Here is a 19,971-nt window from a genome sequence, read left to right as displayed (position 1 = left end):
TATCCATGTGCAACTAACAGTGGGTAAAACTGCCTTCCAGTTTATAGCCTGCTACAGACCACCCTCCCAAACCCAGGAACCCCACTCGGCCTTCTTGAGAACACTGGAAAATATGAAGGTCTCTCCAAACACCATTATATTGGGTGACTTCAACAACCCAAACATAGACTGGGAGCATTACTCTAGCTCCAACACCCTAGCCCAAAGGTTCCTAGAATTTATATACTCAAATGCTATGGAACAACTTGTTACCACTCCCACAAGAGAGGAAAACATACTGGACCTGATCATCACCAACATTGGGACTCTATGCTCCAGACCAGAAGTGCAACCCTCACTGGTAAGATCAGACCATAAACTAATCTCACTGGATATTCACATCCCGACCCCACCCCCTGTCCAGAAAACCACAGTGAAAAACTTCTCTAAAGCAAATTTCACACTCCTCAAAACTGAGGTGGAATTCTTCAAAGCCCCCGGGCCTGTGGAAAATACGGCCCAGACTGCAGAATCCTTTATAAACGCATTCTATGAACACCTTCAGGAATGCATGGATCATGCAATCCCAAATAAAACCAAGACCCAATCCTCCAAAGGCAGACATCCTGTCTGGTGGACCCCAGCCATTAACAAACTATACAATAGAAGGAGGAAGCTACTACATGATAGAGCAAAATTCCAAAAAGGGAAGGCATCTCTGATCAGTATTGGCAAAAAACTACGGGCACTCATAAAATGGTCTAAGGCCAGCTTCGATAGAAAAATTGCACAGGACACTAAGGATAATCACAAGGCTTTCTTTATTTATGTTAGGAACCTGGGTGGGAATTCCCAAATATGCTCAGAATTAGTCCAAAATGACAAAAAATTTGTCAAAAATTGACAGATACACACACCTCTGGGTTAGTAGCACTGACAAAAAATACACCAAACCCACAGACATTGCCCACAGACATTGCCAACATCCTAGCTGACAGGTTCAGCGCAAACTCCCCCCCCCCCAAAAAAGGCAAATATCTGTCCCAGCAGAGTGCTGCCCCCCTGACATCTCAGATGCTCAGGTAAGAGCCGCCCTCTCCAAAGCAAAAAACACAGCATCAATGGGACCAGACGGTGTCCCGGGCTGCATCTTACATGAACTCCAAGAAGAGCTAAACCAAAACATAAAACTACTGTTCAGTCTCAGCCTTATTACAGGATATGTACCCAAAGAGTGGCGTACAGCAACAGTGGTCCCTCTCCACAAAGGGGGTGCCTCAATGGATCCTGGAAACTATCGCCCCATAAGCCTGACTACAGGCCAACACGGAAGGACTGTGGCTGACCAAGTTCGCAGATGACTGCAAACTGGGTGCCATAATCGACTCTCCAGCCGACACAAGAATCCTCCAAAAGGGCCTCATAGAAACAGACAACTGGTGCCAGAGCCATGGCCTCAAGCTAAACACCAAAAAGTGTATAGTCATCCCCTTTGGCAAAAACAAAGTGCCCACAAATTACCACATAGGTGGTAATCTATTAAGTACAGAAGAAGTAATTAGGGACCTGGGGACCCAAGTTGATAGCAATCTCTCATTTGACAACCACGTGGCCAAAGTGGTTAGAAAAACATTTTATATAGCCCACCTAATCATGAAGAGATTCACATCTAGATCAGGGGAGGTCATCGTGCCTCTTTACTCATCCCTCATTAGGCCCATAATTGAGTACTATGCCCCTTTTGGGATATACCTTACCAGACACCTTCAGCAACTGGAAAGACCCCAAAAGTACCTCACCAAGTGGATCAAAGGGCTCAAACAGATGCCATATGCTGCCCAGTTAAAGAAACTCCAGCTCTACTCAGTGGCATACCTCCTGCTCAGAGACGATCTGTGCCTGACGTATAAAGCCATGTCCAACCCGGAATTAATGGAAATGCTGCACCTCAGAAAATCCAAATCCCATCGAGCTACATGCTCAAGAGACTTGAACCTCAGCACTGAAATAAATAGGACATGCTGGAGGGACAGATTCATAACCCAGAGGCTCCCTTCACTCTGGAATAAAATCCCAGTCCAGGTTACGCAGAGTCCCTCACTGACTCTCTTCAAGAGGAATCTTGATGAGTGGATGGGAGATCATAGGTTTACCCCGGGTATCACTTCTGTGTCACTGTTAGACAGAGACACAGTATACTAACCTTGAAAAAGGGCGTAGCAAAATTAATTTAAAATGGGTGGCGAAAGCCAAACACACTCTGGCTAGGCTTATAAATGCCCTAGGGCAGATAGCCTAGTATGAACCTATGAACCTATATATATATATATAATTATAGATATATAGATCTATATGTAGATATATATATATATATACATATATAGATATAGTTACATATATATATATATGGATATATAGAGATATATATGGATATATATGGATATATATGGATATATATATATATATATATATATATATATATATATATATATATATATATATATATATATATATATATATATTTATAGATATGGATAGATATGTATAGATATGGATAGATATGTATAGATATGTATATATATATATATATATATATATATATATATATATATATATATATATATATATATATATATATATATATATATATATATATATATATATATATATATATATATATAGAGAGAGAGAGAGAGAGAGGGAGACACGGGGTCATATGTACTGCAACAGGTGCCTGTTGTCCAAGGCATGGACTGAACACCAGTGTTGATACTGCAGTGCCATACCCCATTCCAAAACACTTTACGCAGTAACTTCCACATAGGTGGTAGCCTGCCTAACACTGAAGGTGTCAGAAGGGAACATGGGACACAGGTGGACAATAGGCTCCCCTTTGATAATCGTAGTGCCACACTAGTCTTGCAATCTGTCTACATGGTACGTATCATCACAAAAGGTGTGTCATCTAGGGAAATATAGGTCAGTGTTCCCCTCTACTCATCACAATGCCCCATGTGGTATGTACCCCACATGACAACTACAGCAAGTGGAAAGGCCACAGACATACCTAACAAAGAGTAATACTGCCCTCAAACATATGCCCTATGCAGACTGACTCACAAAACCACCGCTAGAGTGCGTTCCATACCGCCCACCCAGAGGTTACCACTGCTGGACATACAGAGGTATGTCACACCCATAGCAGTCGGCCAACCACCATGACAGCACCTCACAATCCCTCCAGGCTACATGACCTAGGGCACTAATCCTTGTCACCTCACTAAACAGCACAGGCTGGAGGTACAGGTTCCTATCCACAAATATGCCATACTCTGAACTAAACCACCCAGCATTAACAAACAAGGCTCCTCATTAGCAGATGTCATACATACCCCTGATGATTGTTTTGGAGATAGGTAATTTGCCCTGGGAGTCGCCTCTGTGTATCCGGTTGACAGGAGCAAGTGAAATCACATTACATGTGTGTCAAAGGGCAGGGTAGCATATGGCTAGGCTGCTCTAGGCCATAGGGCCAATGGCGTATTACATACCTATGACACAATGCACACACACATGTACTCAGTGGAATACCTGCTATGTGAGGTGGAATGAGTGTGACAGTGACTGTGTGCAAGGTTTGTAAAGGTGTGATAGCTTAGTGTGAGGTTGTGTCTGCCATGGTAGTTTGTGTCCTAGGTGTGAGGCCAGAGAAAGATGTGTCAGTTATTGGGATGCAGACATAGTAGGATGGCATATGTTGCGACATAGTTCCTTGTGTATGACTGCGGTGTCCCATTGTAGGCTGAAGGAATACATGTATGCTCAGTAGGTGGTACTGCTGGTGAATCCAGCTCACATATGAACTGTTGTACTACCTGAAGCTGTAGGCCTAAGCAGCACAGTATGGTGTATGTTCACATTCCCTGGTAACACTGTCTTGTGTGTTTCCTGTAGTCTGCACAGATTACATACCTCAGGCATAGGTATCTGTAAGTAGGGGCACACAGTACTATAAGGTACACAGGTAATGCTCATCTGTGTCGGCATACATTTGTGTGTTGTATGTATGTCTGATATGTGTGTAATGATGCCTGTACCATGCCCACAATCACATGTGTGTTACAGGGTATGTGTGTGCACGTAGCAACATGTATACTCTGTTACAGCAGTATGCCAGCTATACTAACAACCGTGCACATATGTTAGGTAGGGGTATGGCATCAAAGACTAGGGTGGTTTACTGGTAATACTGTAAATGTACATTACATTCATTGCATTGGATGACATATTTCTTCATGCATTAGCTTGATATGTACCCCCGGGGTGAGGTTGTGCACTGTATCCCAAACAGTGTGCCGACTACTGGTGTATACTGGTTTGTTATATGGAGTGTGGCAGGCACTGTCAGCCAGTTGTGGACTGAGCACTGATATGTGGTATTGAATGTGTGTATCCTCTGATAGACAGATAGATGCTACATATGGCAGTTAAATTATATCTGTACTTCATAATGTTATGTGTGCCACATGACTTGCTCACACATATTGTTTAATTGTCTTCCAGGGTTATGGCTCATCAACGCAATCCGTCGTATACAGCTGCGGAGGAGCAGGAAATACAGAACAGCCTGGTGCAGCACTATAACCTGCTTTTTTCCAGGGCCAGCCAGCACCAGCATGAGCGTATTGCACTGTGGCAAGATCTTGTTCACCGGGTAAATGACATAGGTATGCATAACCAGACATATGAGCAGGTACGCCATCACTGCAGTGATTTAATTAGACATGTCTGGCGGCGTGAGTCTGATATCCATAGGCAACAGCTTGCCACAGGTGGTGGGCTGGCTATACATCCCCCCTCACCAGAGTGGAGGAGCTGCTCCTAAGCATGGTGGCTCCTCGCCTACAGCAGCAACAGCATCACACATGTGTCATCATGGAGGCCGGAGCCACCCAGCAGGATGACATGGAGCATGCAGGTAATATGCCCTAGCTGTAGACTACTGTTACCTGTATTGTTAGAATATGCATGTGTGAGATGTGTACTGTGTGTTTAGCAGTTGCACTGCCTATCATGTGCAATACTGATATTTGGAATAGTATCTGTACACCTGTGACTGTTGACTGTTGTTCCACTCTAGTTTAGCACACTCACAGTAGCAATGTCACAGCTGTGGCCACTGACAAACTGTGTCATATTCTTGTAGGTCCCTCTGGTGTGACAGCAGGGCAGACGATACATGCTGGTGAGTGTGTCAACACTTTAATATTGGTAATGAAATGTGCATGTCATAGGTGAGGTGTAGGCCATGTACACGTAACACACCTACACATAATGCATGCTGTGCATGTTTGCTGTGAGACATTAATCATCTCAGTAAAGTCAGTAGCTGCCTCAATCACATGCAATGCACAGTGCAGAAGACACAATTGTGGCAACACTGTACTGCACATTGGATATGCATAGTTGCTACAGCTGTACACAACAGAACACATTTATCATACGCAGTACACAAAAACATGCTACATTTGGCATTACCACACACCCGCTGTAAGGTCACAATTCAGTATCCCACATGTCATGCACACATACATGATGTACCTCAGGGGTAGAGGCCTATCATGGGGCTGTGCAACAGTCTGCAACACATAACACAGTCATGTTACGTAATGCTCCCAATTGGGCACCTCACACACCCATGTACAAGGTGGCTGTGTAATTGTGAAAATAGCCACGACACTGCAGTTCAGGTATAGCATGCTAGGCTGTGGTCTTGCACACATTAGTAGCTGTGAGTGACTACAAGATGCATGCTGATGATGGCACAGGGTACTACACCCCATCCAGTTACAGTGACCACAGTACTACTCATAGTAGTCATTGCTTTGCACCTCAATGTTGTGTGTGTGCAAACATATGCACCTATACACAATATGCATAGCATGTTGTGTGTGTGCTTACATATGCCAGTATACACAATATGCACAGCAGTCGCAATCCAAACAAAGTGTCACATATATGTCCTGGAATGCTAGTGGGTGTATAGGTCACTTGACACACATTGGGTATGTGTGGTGTTTAATGTTGCAGTCATGTAGCATGCCATGCCATGTCTGGCACCGACATATCTGCAGTATGGCCCACACTCACCATAGCCACTGTACACTGGCCATGTCGAGTATTGGGATTCCTTCACGTCAACATGCACCACTCAGCCCGTGTGTGTACATAGCATGCATGTGCTACACCCGCACCCACTATTATCTGCTATGGACACAGACACTGTACTCAGACATTGATATCTATGTGTCACACAGATAACACATGCAGCCATGGCATGTATACTTGTGAGTGATGGTGCACAGGGCATTGCAGAGTTGATAATACCTGCACAGCAATGTTGTGTCCATGTACACATTGTGTTCCAGGGTGTAGCCAATCACTGAACAGCTACACAGTTGCATCAAAGCCATGTATACTGCCATTAAATAGGGGCGTCTGCACTTGCACTGCATGGTCTTGTGCAACACATATTCTGCATGCTGACATGTGTGTGGTGACTGTTTACCTTGTGATACTGACACCCACCTTCACCCACTATAGAGTATGTGTTGGATTGCTGGTGTGTGTGTGTATGTGCTGTAGTGAGGAGTGTATTAGTGTTCATGTGTTCATGTGTGCATGTGTTCATGTGCGCATGTGTGCATGTGTGCATGTGTTCATGTGTGCATGTGTGCATGTGTTCATGTGTGCATGTGTGCATGTGTGCATGTGTTCATGTGCACATGTGTGCATGTGTGCATGTGTTCATGTGCAGATCACAAAGTGTGTTTCCTGTCTTCCTCTCACAGGTGCTGAGTTAGGGGTGGCCGAAAGCAGCAGGGAACCTGAAGCCGCTGCCATGAATAGTGGTGATGATGAGACATGTATTTTGGCACAGGAAGGTTTGACAAGGTCTGTCGTTGGTCCGCCAATTGACAGTACACAGCGTTCAACCCCATCTATGCGCACACTCATACTGTCAATACATCCCTCACCACCAATCGCCATAGGCAAGGGACAGCATACAGTTGGCATTGACCAGGAGAGTGTGGTACCCATGGCACTTGCATCCCCTCATAGCAGCCATAGCCATATTCCTGGAATGGTACCACATAGACGGAGGTCCAGGGGTTCTCAGGGGAGCACCGCTGGTCATATTGCCCCTGGCAGGCGTGCCCTTACAGGTCTTATGACATCCAGTATGTTCCGGGCTGTAATGCAGGCTCAGGCACGTATGGAACGGTACATCAGGCAGGGACTTAGGGCGCAGAGGGCACATTACACAGCTATCAATGACAGCATCCGTGACCTTGCTGGTGCCATCCGGACTTACACCGAGGTCATTGATAGACGTTGGGGGGAGACATTAGATGCCTTCCACAACATGTCTTCCATGAGCCAGGACCATGAGGGATGGTTGCGACATCGACGCGGACGCATGCCAGAAACAGCTACAGCTGGCAGTGGTCGTGGATGGCCCACAATTCGCAGCCACTCCCGTAGTGGCAGTACCAGCCCCAGCAATGCTGGGGCTGGCCTGTCCATTGACCATCCCAGTAGACCACGTGCACGTGGCTCTGGCCAGTCCCAGCAGGGACATGTGTCCAGTCATCATAACTCTGCCTCTGATGACAGTACCCAGTCAGGATTGGTACCCGATACTTTCCATAGCACCCCTGCTAGGCACAGTTACTGTGTCCATGGCCAGAGACAGTGATCTGTAAAGAGTAGCAGGTACAGTCTGTGGCTGTCCCACAAACTACTGTACATTGCAGCCACATGGTGGAGCTGTGTGCATGCAGATACACACACATTAACCAAACACCTAGGGCTCACACATACACACACACATTACATCAACATTGGCCCATGCTGTACTGTTGTCCCTCACACACACACACACACACACACACACACACACACACACACACACACACACAGACATGTCGATTGGATGGGTCAATGTCAGGCTTTGGCAAACAACAAAATGCCCTGTGCATATGATGATACCTGTGTCGCCTCCTGTCATCTGTAACATTGACAGAGGAACAGGCTAACATGGTGCTGATGCACAGGGTGACACTATAGCAGTGTAGCAATATTAGCAAGTTGTCAACAGGAAAGTGTAATGACATCCTTGTAGGTATATCTGAGCAGACATTATGCATCAAAGCTCTGATTGTCAATGTAGCATTGTTTACACCACTGTTAGGTCTGAGTATGTATTGTCCACCCATGTGCCACTTGGCTGAAGTGTAATGTGTTGCCAGCATGTGTTAGAGAGTGGACAGTACATGTGTGATGTGTGCAGTACAGATTAGCAAGTGTACATCTGTGAACATGGTGGGTGTGCACTGTCTGGATGTACATGCATAGTGGACACATGGGACATGTGGCATACCCTGTTGTACACATTAACATCTCATATAATCTTTCAATGGCCAGTATGCATTCTACTACAGTTATGTACTAACATGGGTAGACATGTGTGTATGACATGATTTGCGGTCTGGTAGTATACACAACCTCAACAGCATGACTATAAGCAATCATTGCATGATGTCCTGACACATGACACACAGTCGTAGAGAACTCAGTAACAGTTAGATCTTTCCAGTACTACACTATAACACTAACCAGTGGTAATGACCGACACCCATTCCTGTGACCACACCTGTTTGGCATATAGCCCCCTTAGGTACATGCAAACACACTAGGGATGTGTCCATCCAAATCTGGAAATTCATGCATTGGCCTACAATGCATTCCCTGGATGGGACGCATAACCTACACAAGCGTATACAGACAGATACATGTTGCTGATACATGCTGTATAGCAGTAAGCCGACTATGGCATAGTCATCAATATGTACTATACATACTATCCCGTCAGTACCACATAGGTGCTAGCCCTCCACATGTATGTTGGGTACCAATGTGTACATACAGCCTCATGTTATGTCATGTGTCCCTTGGTATCCACATATCCATAGGTATTGTGGAGTCCCAAGGTGTATCACATAAGACATTAGAGGCCTGAATGCATATCCACAAGGCAGATGTACAACTATAAAGACTGTCCATTATTGGCAGTCATTGTGTATGAACATGTCTGACATATACCCCAGGCATATACCCTCACTCACACTACTCTTAAGTAACTGTCATGGGTGTGTGTGGCACAGATAACCTTGGCCACAGATCACGACAGTGGACAGCCTTGTCACATACATACATATGTGACCAACGATCTGAGAAGCAGCAGCACAACCTGTCAATGGAAACAAATGTATTCATATAGTATGCTGGCTTCACACCTATGTACTGATTGATGGGACATGTACACATATATATTTGCCACGCAGATACCTGATGTGTGCAATGCACTTACTGTTGTAATCATAATATGTCATACCATAGCAAAAGCAAAACCCACACCGCATTGACCAACAGTAACACACACACAGTCAGCGTTTTCAGGATTCAAACCCCTATCTATGTTATGATACTAGAGAGAGATGCATTAACACGGCGTGCTATTTGCTTTACTGGGTGGTTTCCCTTCTCCGTCTGTATTTGTAGGATGGTGACATCATCAGTCTTTCCAAAGAGGAATGAACCTCTTTTTGTGTGTTTTCCCAGTCTCCAAAAAGGGCACTCCTTTCAAAGACAATTGCACACCTACACCCCCCATACACAGTCAGCATTTGCAGGATACAAACCCCTACTTAACTATGTTATGATACTAAAGAGAGATGCATTAACACGGCACGCTATTTGCTTTACTGGGTGGTTTCTCTTCTCCGTCTGTATTTGTAGGATGGTGACAACATCAGTCTTTCCAAAGAGGAATGTACCTCTTTTAGTGTGTTTTCCCAGTCTCCAAAAAGGGCACTCCTTTCAAAGACAATTGCACACATACACCCCCCCCCCAAGTCAGCATTTGTAGGATTCAACCCCCTACCTAACTATGTTATGATACAAGAGAGAGATCCATTAACACGGCGCACTATTTGTTTCACTGGGTGGTTTCCCTTCTCTGTCTGTATACGTAGGATGGTGACATCATCAGTCTTTCCAAAGAGGAATGTACCTCTTTTAGTGTGTTTTCCCAGTCTCCAAAAAGGGCACCCCTTTCAAAGACATTTGCACACATACACACACTCAGTGTTTGCAAGATTCAAACCCCTACCTAACTACGTTATGATACTAGAGAGAGACACATTAACACGGCGTGCTATTTGCTTTATTGGCTGGTTTCCCTTCTCCTGCTGTATTTATAGGATGGTAATATCATCAGACTGGACATGGTAATGTGTGTACACTTTGTTTTATGCCATTCCAGGAATGGTCCATGTGGGTCGTCGGGTGTCAACAGCTTGAACAGGAGCTCATAATCCTTACCTTGTGTGATCTATCTGTGGACATATCGACATTCCTTCATATGTCAACACATATTTATGCACATCTTGTTGGTTTTGTGGGTACTACATGTGTCTGGGATGTTGATAAAGGGCTATTCAAAGTCTATGTGAGACATGTGTAGCTGTGTTCAGTGATGTATGTCCTGGGTGGCTGCCTTGCAAACAGTCTAGCATGTTTGGGAACCATGATCCGCACATGAACATACCACAGTTAGTAGGGTTGTGTGTATGTCAACTTCCAATAGCTCTGTTTATGACTTCAACCATGATGGACTCCATGGCCTTGCAGATCAGACTTCATAGGCGTACTGGACTGTACTTCCCATGGTGTGTTGTGCACCAACACTTGTGTGGAGTGCCATATGTTGCTGTAACACATTCAACGGTTCCAAATCCTGTGTAGGGGGGGAGGCTCAGCTGACTGTTCAGGTGCAGGATCTGTTTGTTCTGTAGTTTATGCATGACACATATTGGGAATCAATGTATTCCACTTGCTGCCATGCTTTTAGCATTGGGGGGTAGCTGTTCATCCATTCTACATGTGATATCTCCTGGTACGAAGATATGGACTATCGGCAGTGGGAGGTGGGTCTGTATATATGGGCCTGTCTGTCAGGATGTCGGCATTGTCAGTCAGGTACTGTTGGCCCTGACTCAGGACATATATGGGTGTACATTGCTATAAATGACATAGCTGTCGGAGGTGTCATGATTCAGTTTGGACTCCTTCTCAGCTACTCTTTACAGAACACCAACGAACCTGAGCACTAATCCCTGTTATACTCTTTTACACACTTAACACCCTACTGATCCTTTGTGATCTGGCTACAGTGTATCTCATCATAATATCCCGGTATGTCCAGGCATCGGTTTCATGTGTACTCTCCAGTCCAGCTGGTGAATATTGTGATGTTGACACAATGTCACATCTGCCTCATGTACACAGACAACCCTCTCCTCCTCCCGACAAACTCAGATATATGTGTGAGATGCACCTATAGAGACATACAGGGTGCTGAACTCTCTCAACCCATGACTGACACAGTCTATCAGGTGGTGAAGGTAACCACACACACCACATGTCAGTCTCACATATCCTCTGGCGACAGCACTCAAACCACATTATCACACATAGACGTACTCAGATGCTGTGAATTAACTCTGCCTAAGCAGCAGAGACCTCCACAGCAGGCACACACACAACTGCTACCCCACTACAATACCCACATATCACATAGTTCACAATGTCAGTGTGCCACACAGTCACTGCCTTTCGGGCTAAACAACACACCTAATACACTTGTAATAGGTGACACATTGTCAGACACACTGACGTACCACTCACCAGCCCAAACATGGGAATAGTCACTTTGGGCTGTCTGTCGGGGTGCCAGGATCTGCCACATAACACATGCAGTCAGGTCACTCCAAAGCAAGTACAGGACTGGCATCATCATTGTCCATGCTGATGCGTAAAACCTCAGACGTTACTCCCTGGACCACATCACATGGTACATGGAGGAACACTCTGATCATGTAGCCCAGGCCAGTATGACCCTGACCTTGTCTAGCATCTTACACCCACCAATTATGATGTCACGGTATACAGACAAACATATCATGTTCAACAGTTGGCTAACAAATTGGTGTCATTCATAGGAGATACAGTGTCTGTCAGCCTGTGGTGACATGCTTGACATGCCACGTAGCTTCACTATGGACAGCTTGCACCTGTCACCCTTGGACCTTCGAATGCTGGCTAAGGCTCTTGCTACCACCATAGTGCATTTGTTGAGCAGGGCTCAAAAGACAAACCCACCTCCATAGACATTACAGGTTAAATGACACTAAGGGTAATGCTGCTCAACACCAGATGTGTTACCCTCATATTGCGGCCACTCAGGACTCTCCTCAGTATGGAGGATAGCGATATCTGTGCACTAACAGATGCCTAGTTCAGGCTCACATATGCACACCAGCACTACCAGGTTATGTTTCATATCATGCTTTCTGACCACAGGACTTGGAACAGACAACACAACTAGAGGGAGTATCCATATACATCACAGATACACACACCTCCGGGTTAGTAGCACTGCACAAAGCATTACAGACCATACATATACAACTACCATTGTGCAAAACTGCCTTTCAGTTTGTTGCCTGCTACAGACCACCCTCCCATACTCAGGAACCACACTCGGCATTCCTGGGAACAGTGGAGAATATGAAGGTCTCCACAAACACCATTATATTGGGTGACTTCAAATACACAAATATTGACTGGGGATACTACTCAAGCCCCAACACCCTCACCCTACAGTTGCTACAATTTGTAAATTCATATGCTATGGCACAACCAGTCACCACAGCCACAAGGGGGAATACATATTGGACCTGATCATCACCAACATGGGGACTCTTTGCTCGACACCAGCGATATACCCCTCATTGGTAAGGTCAGAACATACATTTATCTGACTGGACATACATATAACCTCCACACACCCATCCTGGGTAATCTTGGTGAACTTCTCATGAGCCAATGTCTCACTTCACCAAAGCAAGGTGGTATCCATCAGAGTCCCTGAGACAGTGGCAAATATGGCTCCAACTGCTGAATCCTTTACATACACATTCTATGGATACCTAGTGGACTGCATGGATTGTGCTATCCCAAATAACAACAGGACTCACTCCTCCAATGGCAGGGGACCTGTCTGGTAGACCCCAGCCATTAATAAGCTGTACAACATCAGGAGGAAGCTACTACATGATAGAGCACAATCCCAGATGGGGAAAGCATCTGTGATCTGTACTAGCAGGCAGCTACGATCACTCATGAACTTATCTAAGGGCTGCTTCTCACAGACAATTGCACCAGACACATAGGACTATCACAAGGCCTTCTTCAGTTATGTCAGGAACCTGGGTGGACACTCACTGATATGCTGTGAGTTACTGCATACTGACTAAATGTACCCTGAACCCACTGGCATTGCCAACATCCTGGCAAACAGGTTCAGTGCAGATGTCTCCCCCCATCTCCCCTAGGGAGCAACTATCCATCCCAACAGAGTGTAACCTCCCTGAAATCACACAGTAACAGGTGAGTGCTGCCCTCCCCAAAGCATACATCACAGCATCAATGGGACCAGATGGTGTCCCGGCATGCATCTTACATGAGCTTCATGACAGAAGTAACCCTCACATTACATCACTGTGCAATATCGGAGTTACTACAGGATATGTACCCATGGAATGGCGTACAGCGACAGTGGTCCCACTCCACAGAGTTGGTGCCACAATGGACAATATTGCCCTATAAGCCTAACTAGCCTGTGCAAAGCTATGGAGCGTATTGTCATGGGTCTCTTAAACATAGACATCAGGAACCTACAGACACTGTGTCCTACACATTTCAGCATTGTTGTGGGCAGATCTTGCCTCTTGAACATGCTTGTATTCTTTAGACGGTTAACAGGTCCATTGACATAGGGACAGTTGTCCACACAGCCTACCTGAACCTTACAAACCCCTTCCACACAATAACCCACTGCGCCATTATGCATAGGCTCACCAGCGTTGATATGGACACATATCTCACATGATGGAATGCTACCTGGATCAGGGATAGCACCCACATGGTCAGAATTGCAGGTGCCATGTCTGACTATACACCAGTTACACGTGGCATCCCAAACGGCCCGGTCCTTGGACCTCTCTTGTTCAGTATATATTTGTCTGACATACAGACTATCACAGGGGGAATATGGCTGACCTTGTTCGCACTTGACTGCAAACTGGGTGCCATAATCAACTCTCCAGCTGCCACATGCATACTCAAACAGGATCTCACAGAGATGGATGACTGGTGCCTGAGCCATGGCCTACAGCTAAATGCCATTAGTTGCATAGTCATCCCCTTTGGGAATAGCAACATGCCCACACATTACCACATAGGTAGTACTCCATTACATACGGTAGGAGTTGTTAGGTGATTGGGGACATGTCTTGTTTGTACTGTCGCCTTTGACATTCACATTGCCAAAGTGGTTGGACAGACCTTCTATATAAGCCACCTTATCCCATATGGTTTCACATCTAGATCAAGTGAGGGCATTGTGCCCTATACTCATCACAACCATGCTTGGTTACAATGCCACATTTGGAGTGTACCTTACCCAACACCTGCAGCAACTGTACTGGCCACAGAAGTTCCTCACCAAGCAGATGTAGGGACTCACACGGATGACCTGCACAGTTCGGATGCAGTAACTCCAGCTATACTCAGTCACTTACCACCTACTCGGATATGATGTGTGCCTGTTGTTTACAGAAATACCCAACCCAGAATTACTGGACATGCTCCACCTCAGGATATCCGACTCCCTTGGAGCTACACACTCCTGGGACATATACCTCAGCACAGATGTTAATAGGACATGCTGGAGAGACAGATTATTATCCCAGGGCCTCCACTCACTCCGGATTGTGATCACAGTTTCACATAGGCAGAGCCACCCACTGACCACCTACAGGGGACATCTTGATGGCTGTATGGGTGATCGTATGTTTACCCCTGGGATATCTTCTGTGTCCCTGCTAGACAGAGGCACACTAGCCTAGATGTACATGGGCTATCTTGTGTGACCTACTATTCACTGGCACAGTGTAGTAATCTGACAGGGTTGCAAAAGCCAAACACACTCTGGCTAGGCTTGTACATGCCCTAGGGCAGATAACCTAGTATCGACCTCGGAACCTATGCTTATGTTTGGGATGCACAATATTTATTGCTGATACTGTTTGCAAGTCTTTATCGTCTTTGCTTTCCCAGTTTCTATGAACAACTTAGGTATCTGCAGAACATATTTGATTATGACAGGGTTCCTCTATATTATATATGTGTCTGTTGTCATGTAACTGTGTGCACAGGGTGGATTTCTGGATAGTGAGAGGTTCCTGGGTTAACACATGCAACTGCCAGATATGAGTGCCCCACTGCTGTATTCAGACACGGCCTAAGTGTGTGAGCATGCCCATTTCAGGCTTTCCATGTTTTGTTGCCTGACATTTGTCTCAATTATTCAAGTGTGTGAGTATGCCCAGTGTGACCTTTCAGTATGCTGCGATCTGAGGTCCACTACATTTGTGGATGTGTGTGAACATGACCAATATTAACATTTATACTGTGTGTGTGTGTGTGTGTGTGTGTGTGTGTGTGTGTGTGTGTGTGTGTGTGTGTGTGTGTGTGTGTGTGTGTGTGTGTGTGTGTGTGTGTGTGTGTGTGTGTGTGTGTTGGAAGTCAAGTTCTGTTCTTACTGCAGGACTCACCTTTGTGTCATAACTCAACAGGGATTATGCTGTGCCTGCAGGGTTTCCATGAGATACTTTGCATAGACTTATCAACATTCCTTCATACTGGCTGACCACTGCAATACTGTCATGGTTTAGTGGTTCAGTACTTTAACTATAGTGCACAGTATTCTGGGTTTGAGGCCCAGCACTGTTTTATATTTTCATACTGAGCAGACCAGACTGCTTAAGGGCCAGTTAAGCAAATATGAGCATGTTGGCTTTTGTTCAGCTATGCCCTGCTTAGACCAGGCTTGTCCAACATATCTGAATATTCACCAACTTTGCTGGACGTTGCCCAATATTACTCAACATTGACCACAGTTGCACTAGTTGGTGTGTGTGATTCTGTTTGCATATACCACATGGTGGTAAATGCTGTTTAGCACTGCTTTAAATTTCTTAACACATGGCAATCATGCCTCAGGTGGTGCTGCATGGCTGCCTATGTCGGATGCACATACTACACTCCCTGTACATGTTTGAAAGCAGATAGTGTCAACTTAGGCATCCCTTTTACTATATGTGCGAGTCAGAGAGAAGTATAATTTCCAGAGTTCCTACTGAGCCAGTGTATGTGCTATGCGTTGCCTCTTTGCCAAGGCCAAAGCATACTGGGCATGCCTCCTTCTGCCTACTGGGGCAGGCTCAGGTTGTTCCTCCTCTGAGTCATGCTCTGCCTGTGATGACCTTGGCAATGGTGAGGGGCTGTTTGGACCAGGCCTATGCTGGTCCTGCTGCAGCTGTTTTTGCAGGATCATATTATGTAGCATAGCACATACTATGACAATTTGGGTACATGTAGTTGGTGAGTACTGCAAGGCTCCACCAGATGTGTTCAGGCACCGGAACCGTGACTTGCGCAGCCCAAACACACACTCGATTACATTTCGTGTTTGTGCGTGTGCCTCATTATGGCGTTCCTGTTCAGGTGTGTGTGCATTTCTGATGGGTGTCATCAGCCACGGCTCCAGTGCATAGCCAGCATCCCACACTAGGTGACCATGTGGGATGTCCCCATTGGCAAATATCTGGTACAGCTGCGTCAGATTCCAGATATGGGAATCATGGTAGCTTCCAGGGCAGCCAGCACACACATTCAGTATTATGCCCTGGGCATCACACATGACCTGGCAGTCGATGGAGGGGAAGCCCTTGTGGTTGAAGTAGACCCTACCCCGCTCGCCGGCTGGTGCTTTGATGCATATGTGCGTGCAGTCTATTGCACCCACTACCTCAGGGTATTCTGCTATTTGCTGGAAGAGATGCATATTGCTGGCCAATACCTCACGGGAATTGGGGAAATATACATGATCACCGACATGTGCTGACATGGCATCCAGGAACTGGTGCAGTACCCTGGATGCTGATGCCTGTGATATCCCCATCATATCACCAGTTTGTCTCTGGAAGGTACCTGTTGCTAATATTCTTAGGCCAACACATACCTTGGTTTCCACTGGGATGGGTTCCCCTCTGTTGGTTCTGTGTGTGAGGCATGGCCTGCACAGCTCAACAATTTGCTGCAGGAGGTCTCTGCCCACTCTATAGCGCTCCACTATCTCCAGCTCATGTAGCCCCTGGTAGGTTACCCTGGGCCTGTACACTCTTCTCCGTCTCCTCACTGTGGGTTGTCCAGCAGCATTTCCATTGTCACCACCCTCAGCATGTTGCATATGTCGCCTTATAACAGCAATGGCAGCCCCTAACATTTCTTTGTCTCAGTAAAGCTTTTTCAATTTTCACTTCTATTATCTTACTGCAGTGTCTGTTGTGAGAAACATAATGGACTGTTGTTTGCAGAGTTTTAAGTGCTAGGCTGGGCTGGGCTAGTGTACTGCCTGTGTAATTGACTGATTCTGATTGTTTTCACCTGCTAGCTCTGCTAGTACTCCCTGGTAGTTTCCTACTTTTTGTTGTGTTTCATATTTCCTTTCAGTTTCCTCAGGGGGGGGGGGGGCAGTGCCACGTACACAAGCGCAAACACACTCACAGCAGCTCACACGCGCGCACACATGCTTACACAGACTACAACTTGCTTATTCGGGTTAAAATGCGCACACACCAGCGCAACCGCACTTACAACACTTTAAACTGCCTTATACATGCTTACTCCGGCTTAAACGCACACACTCACACTTACACGTGCGCACACTGTCTTACTTTGGTTTACAGGCGTGCACACGCGCGCATACCCGCTCAGCAAGAAACTTTGGTGTTATTCGTGGCATACACCTTCCATTTCTTGCCTTTACCTAGCCTACCTGTTGACACACCTCTTTCAATGATGTGTAAATGACAGCTTACACATGCCACTCTGCTCCAATGAGCTTCCCTTCTTTCATACATACCCCACTTGTGATGTCACCTATCTTCTACTCTGTTACTCCCCTTATCCTACTCCTACACTCCACTGACTGTGCTCATTTGCTATGTAAACCTGCGATTCACTATCCTAACCCTCCTTTGCATAGGATTGCCTACTAGTGCTTGGTTACATCTCTTAGAGTGTGCTTCCCCCCTTAGCAACCTCTACTCGGTGGCCATGTTGTCTTCAGCCTGCCATTCCCTTGCACTGTAAATTAACAATTTAAATAAAATCCACATTTGTGGGTTTTAATTTTTATTTTTCTGGTTTTAGAGCGCAGCCCGTTTGCGCTGCGCTGCGCTACCCTTAAACATCGGAAATCGGAGAAAATAAATAATTTTTTTTTCATATTGCATCAGAAAACATTGCCATTGGACGTATATTTGGCCATTGGCATGCTTTCTGCACTGGATGCAACCTTTATTTGGAGCTGTCACGGCTCTGTTTTGCTATTTGCAGAATGATACTCAGTTGTCAACTGAGTACATTTCTGCAGATAACACTGCTCTTACTCGGACAGGTTCAGGTTTCCTGAATCGCAAATCTAACTCATTTGCATGCCTTTCACCTGCAATTGAGGTAATTTGCATAACCTGGCTCTATCCGTGTAAGAGCCATTTTAGGAGCTGTCTTGCACGCCCCTGCAGGCTGTTCCTGGATCGATCATCGGACATGATGGCTGCATGGAGTCTTACTCTACTCTTAGACTCCGTGCAAGCCATCGTGAATCCGGCCCACTGTCTCTAGTTTTGCAAAGCATATGAGTATCTCTTTCTCTCTCTCTCTCTCTCACTGCCTGCAAACTACTGCTCATTCTGATACAAGTGTTACCCATTACGACTTTGGTGACACAATGAGTCATCCTGTCTCATTACACTACTGTGCTTGTGAAAGAATGACTCACTTTGGTGGCACAGTAAGTCATTCTCTCACAAGCACAGCAGTGCGATCATAAATCTTAATAGCATAGCCCATAATTTTACAGAACAATGCAGTCAATCCTTAGTAACTCATCCCCTAGGCAATTGTTTACAAATTAAACTGTTAGAACCAGTACAAGAAATGTCATAAGGAAGTGGTAAGGGATTCTTTTTTTTTAATTTCAGCAGAATGCTTTGAAGCTCCACAACTTCAAGGGTATGTCCACTGGAAATGCCACAGATTTCCAAAATACAAAACCAAATGGTAGTGTTTTATTTTAATTATGGTTATTTGTTTAGTTCTTTCTTTGCTTATTTATTTACTCATTCGTTTGTGTTTAAAATAAAAAAATATTTGTTGCACTTGTACACACAATCAACATGAATCATATGTGCATGAACAAATGTACACACATATGCAGACACACATGCACACATGCACAGCATGATGTGGTTATAAGAGTAAGAAATATAAGACAAGTAATTAGCATCATATAGAATATAAGATACAGCCATAATAAGAAAGAGAAAAAAAGAAAATATGATATGACTGTATAACACACACGCACACACACACACACACACTCACACACACACACACACACACACACACACACACACACACACACACACACACACACACACACACACACACACACACACACACACACACACACACACACACACACACACACACACACACACACACACACACACATACATACACAATCAAAATGTACGATACTGGGGTATATTCAGAAAGAAGCCTAACATGACCTTGCTGTGGTAACTAGCATGGTGAAATTAGCAGAATATAGCCAGATGGGAATAAGGTATGCATGAATGCCGACAAAGCATGATCATACCATAAACCGTGCTG

This window comes from Protopterus annectens, chromosome 1.part0 (assembly GCF_019279795.1).
Source record: "Protopterus annectens isolate FY-2018-M chromosome 1.part0, PAN1.0, whole genome shotgun sequence".
NCBI classification, from domain to species: Eukaryota; Metazoa; Chordata; order Ceratodontiformes; family Protopteridae; genus Protopterus; species Protopterus annectens.
The sequence above is the reverse complement of the archived record's forward strand: the minus strand, read 5'-3'. Positions refer to the sequence as shown.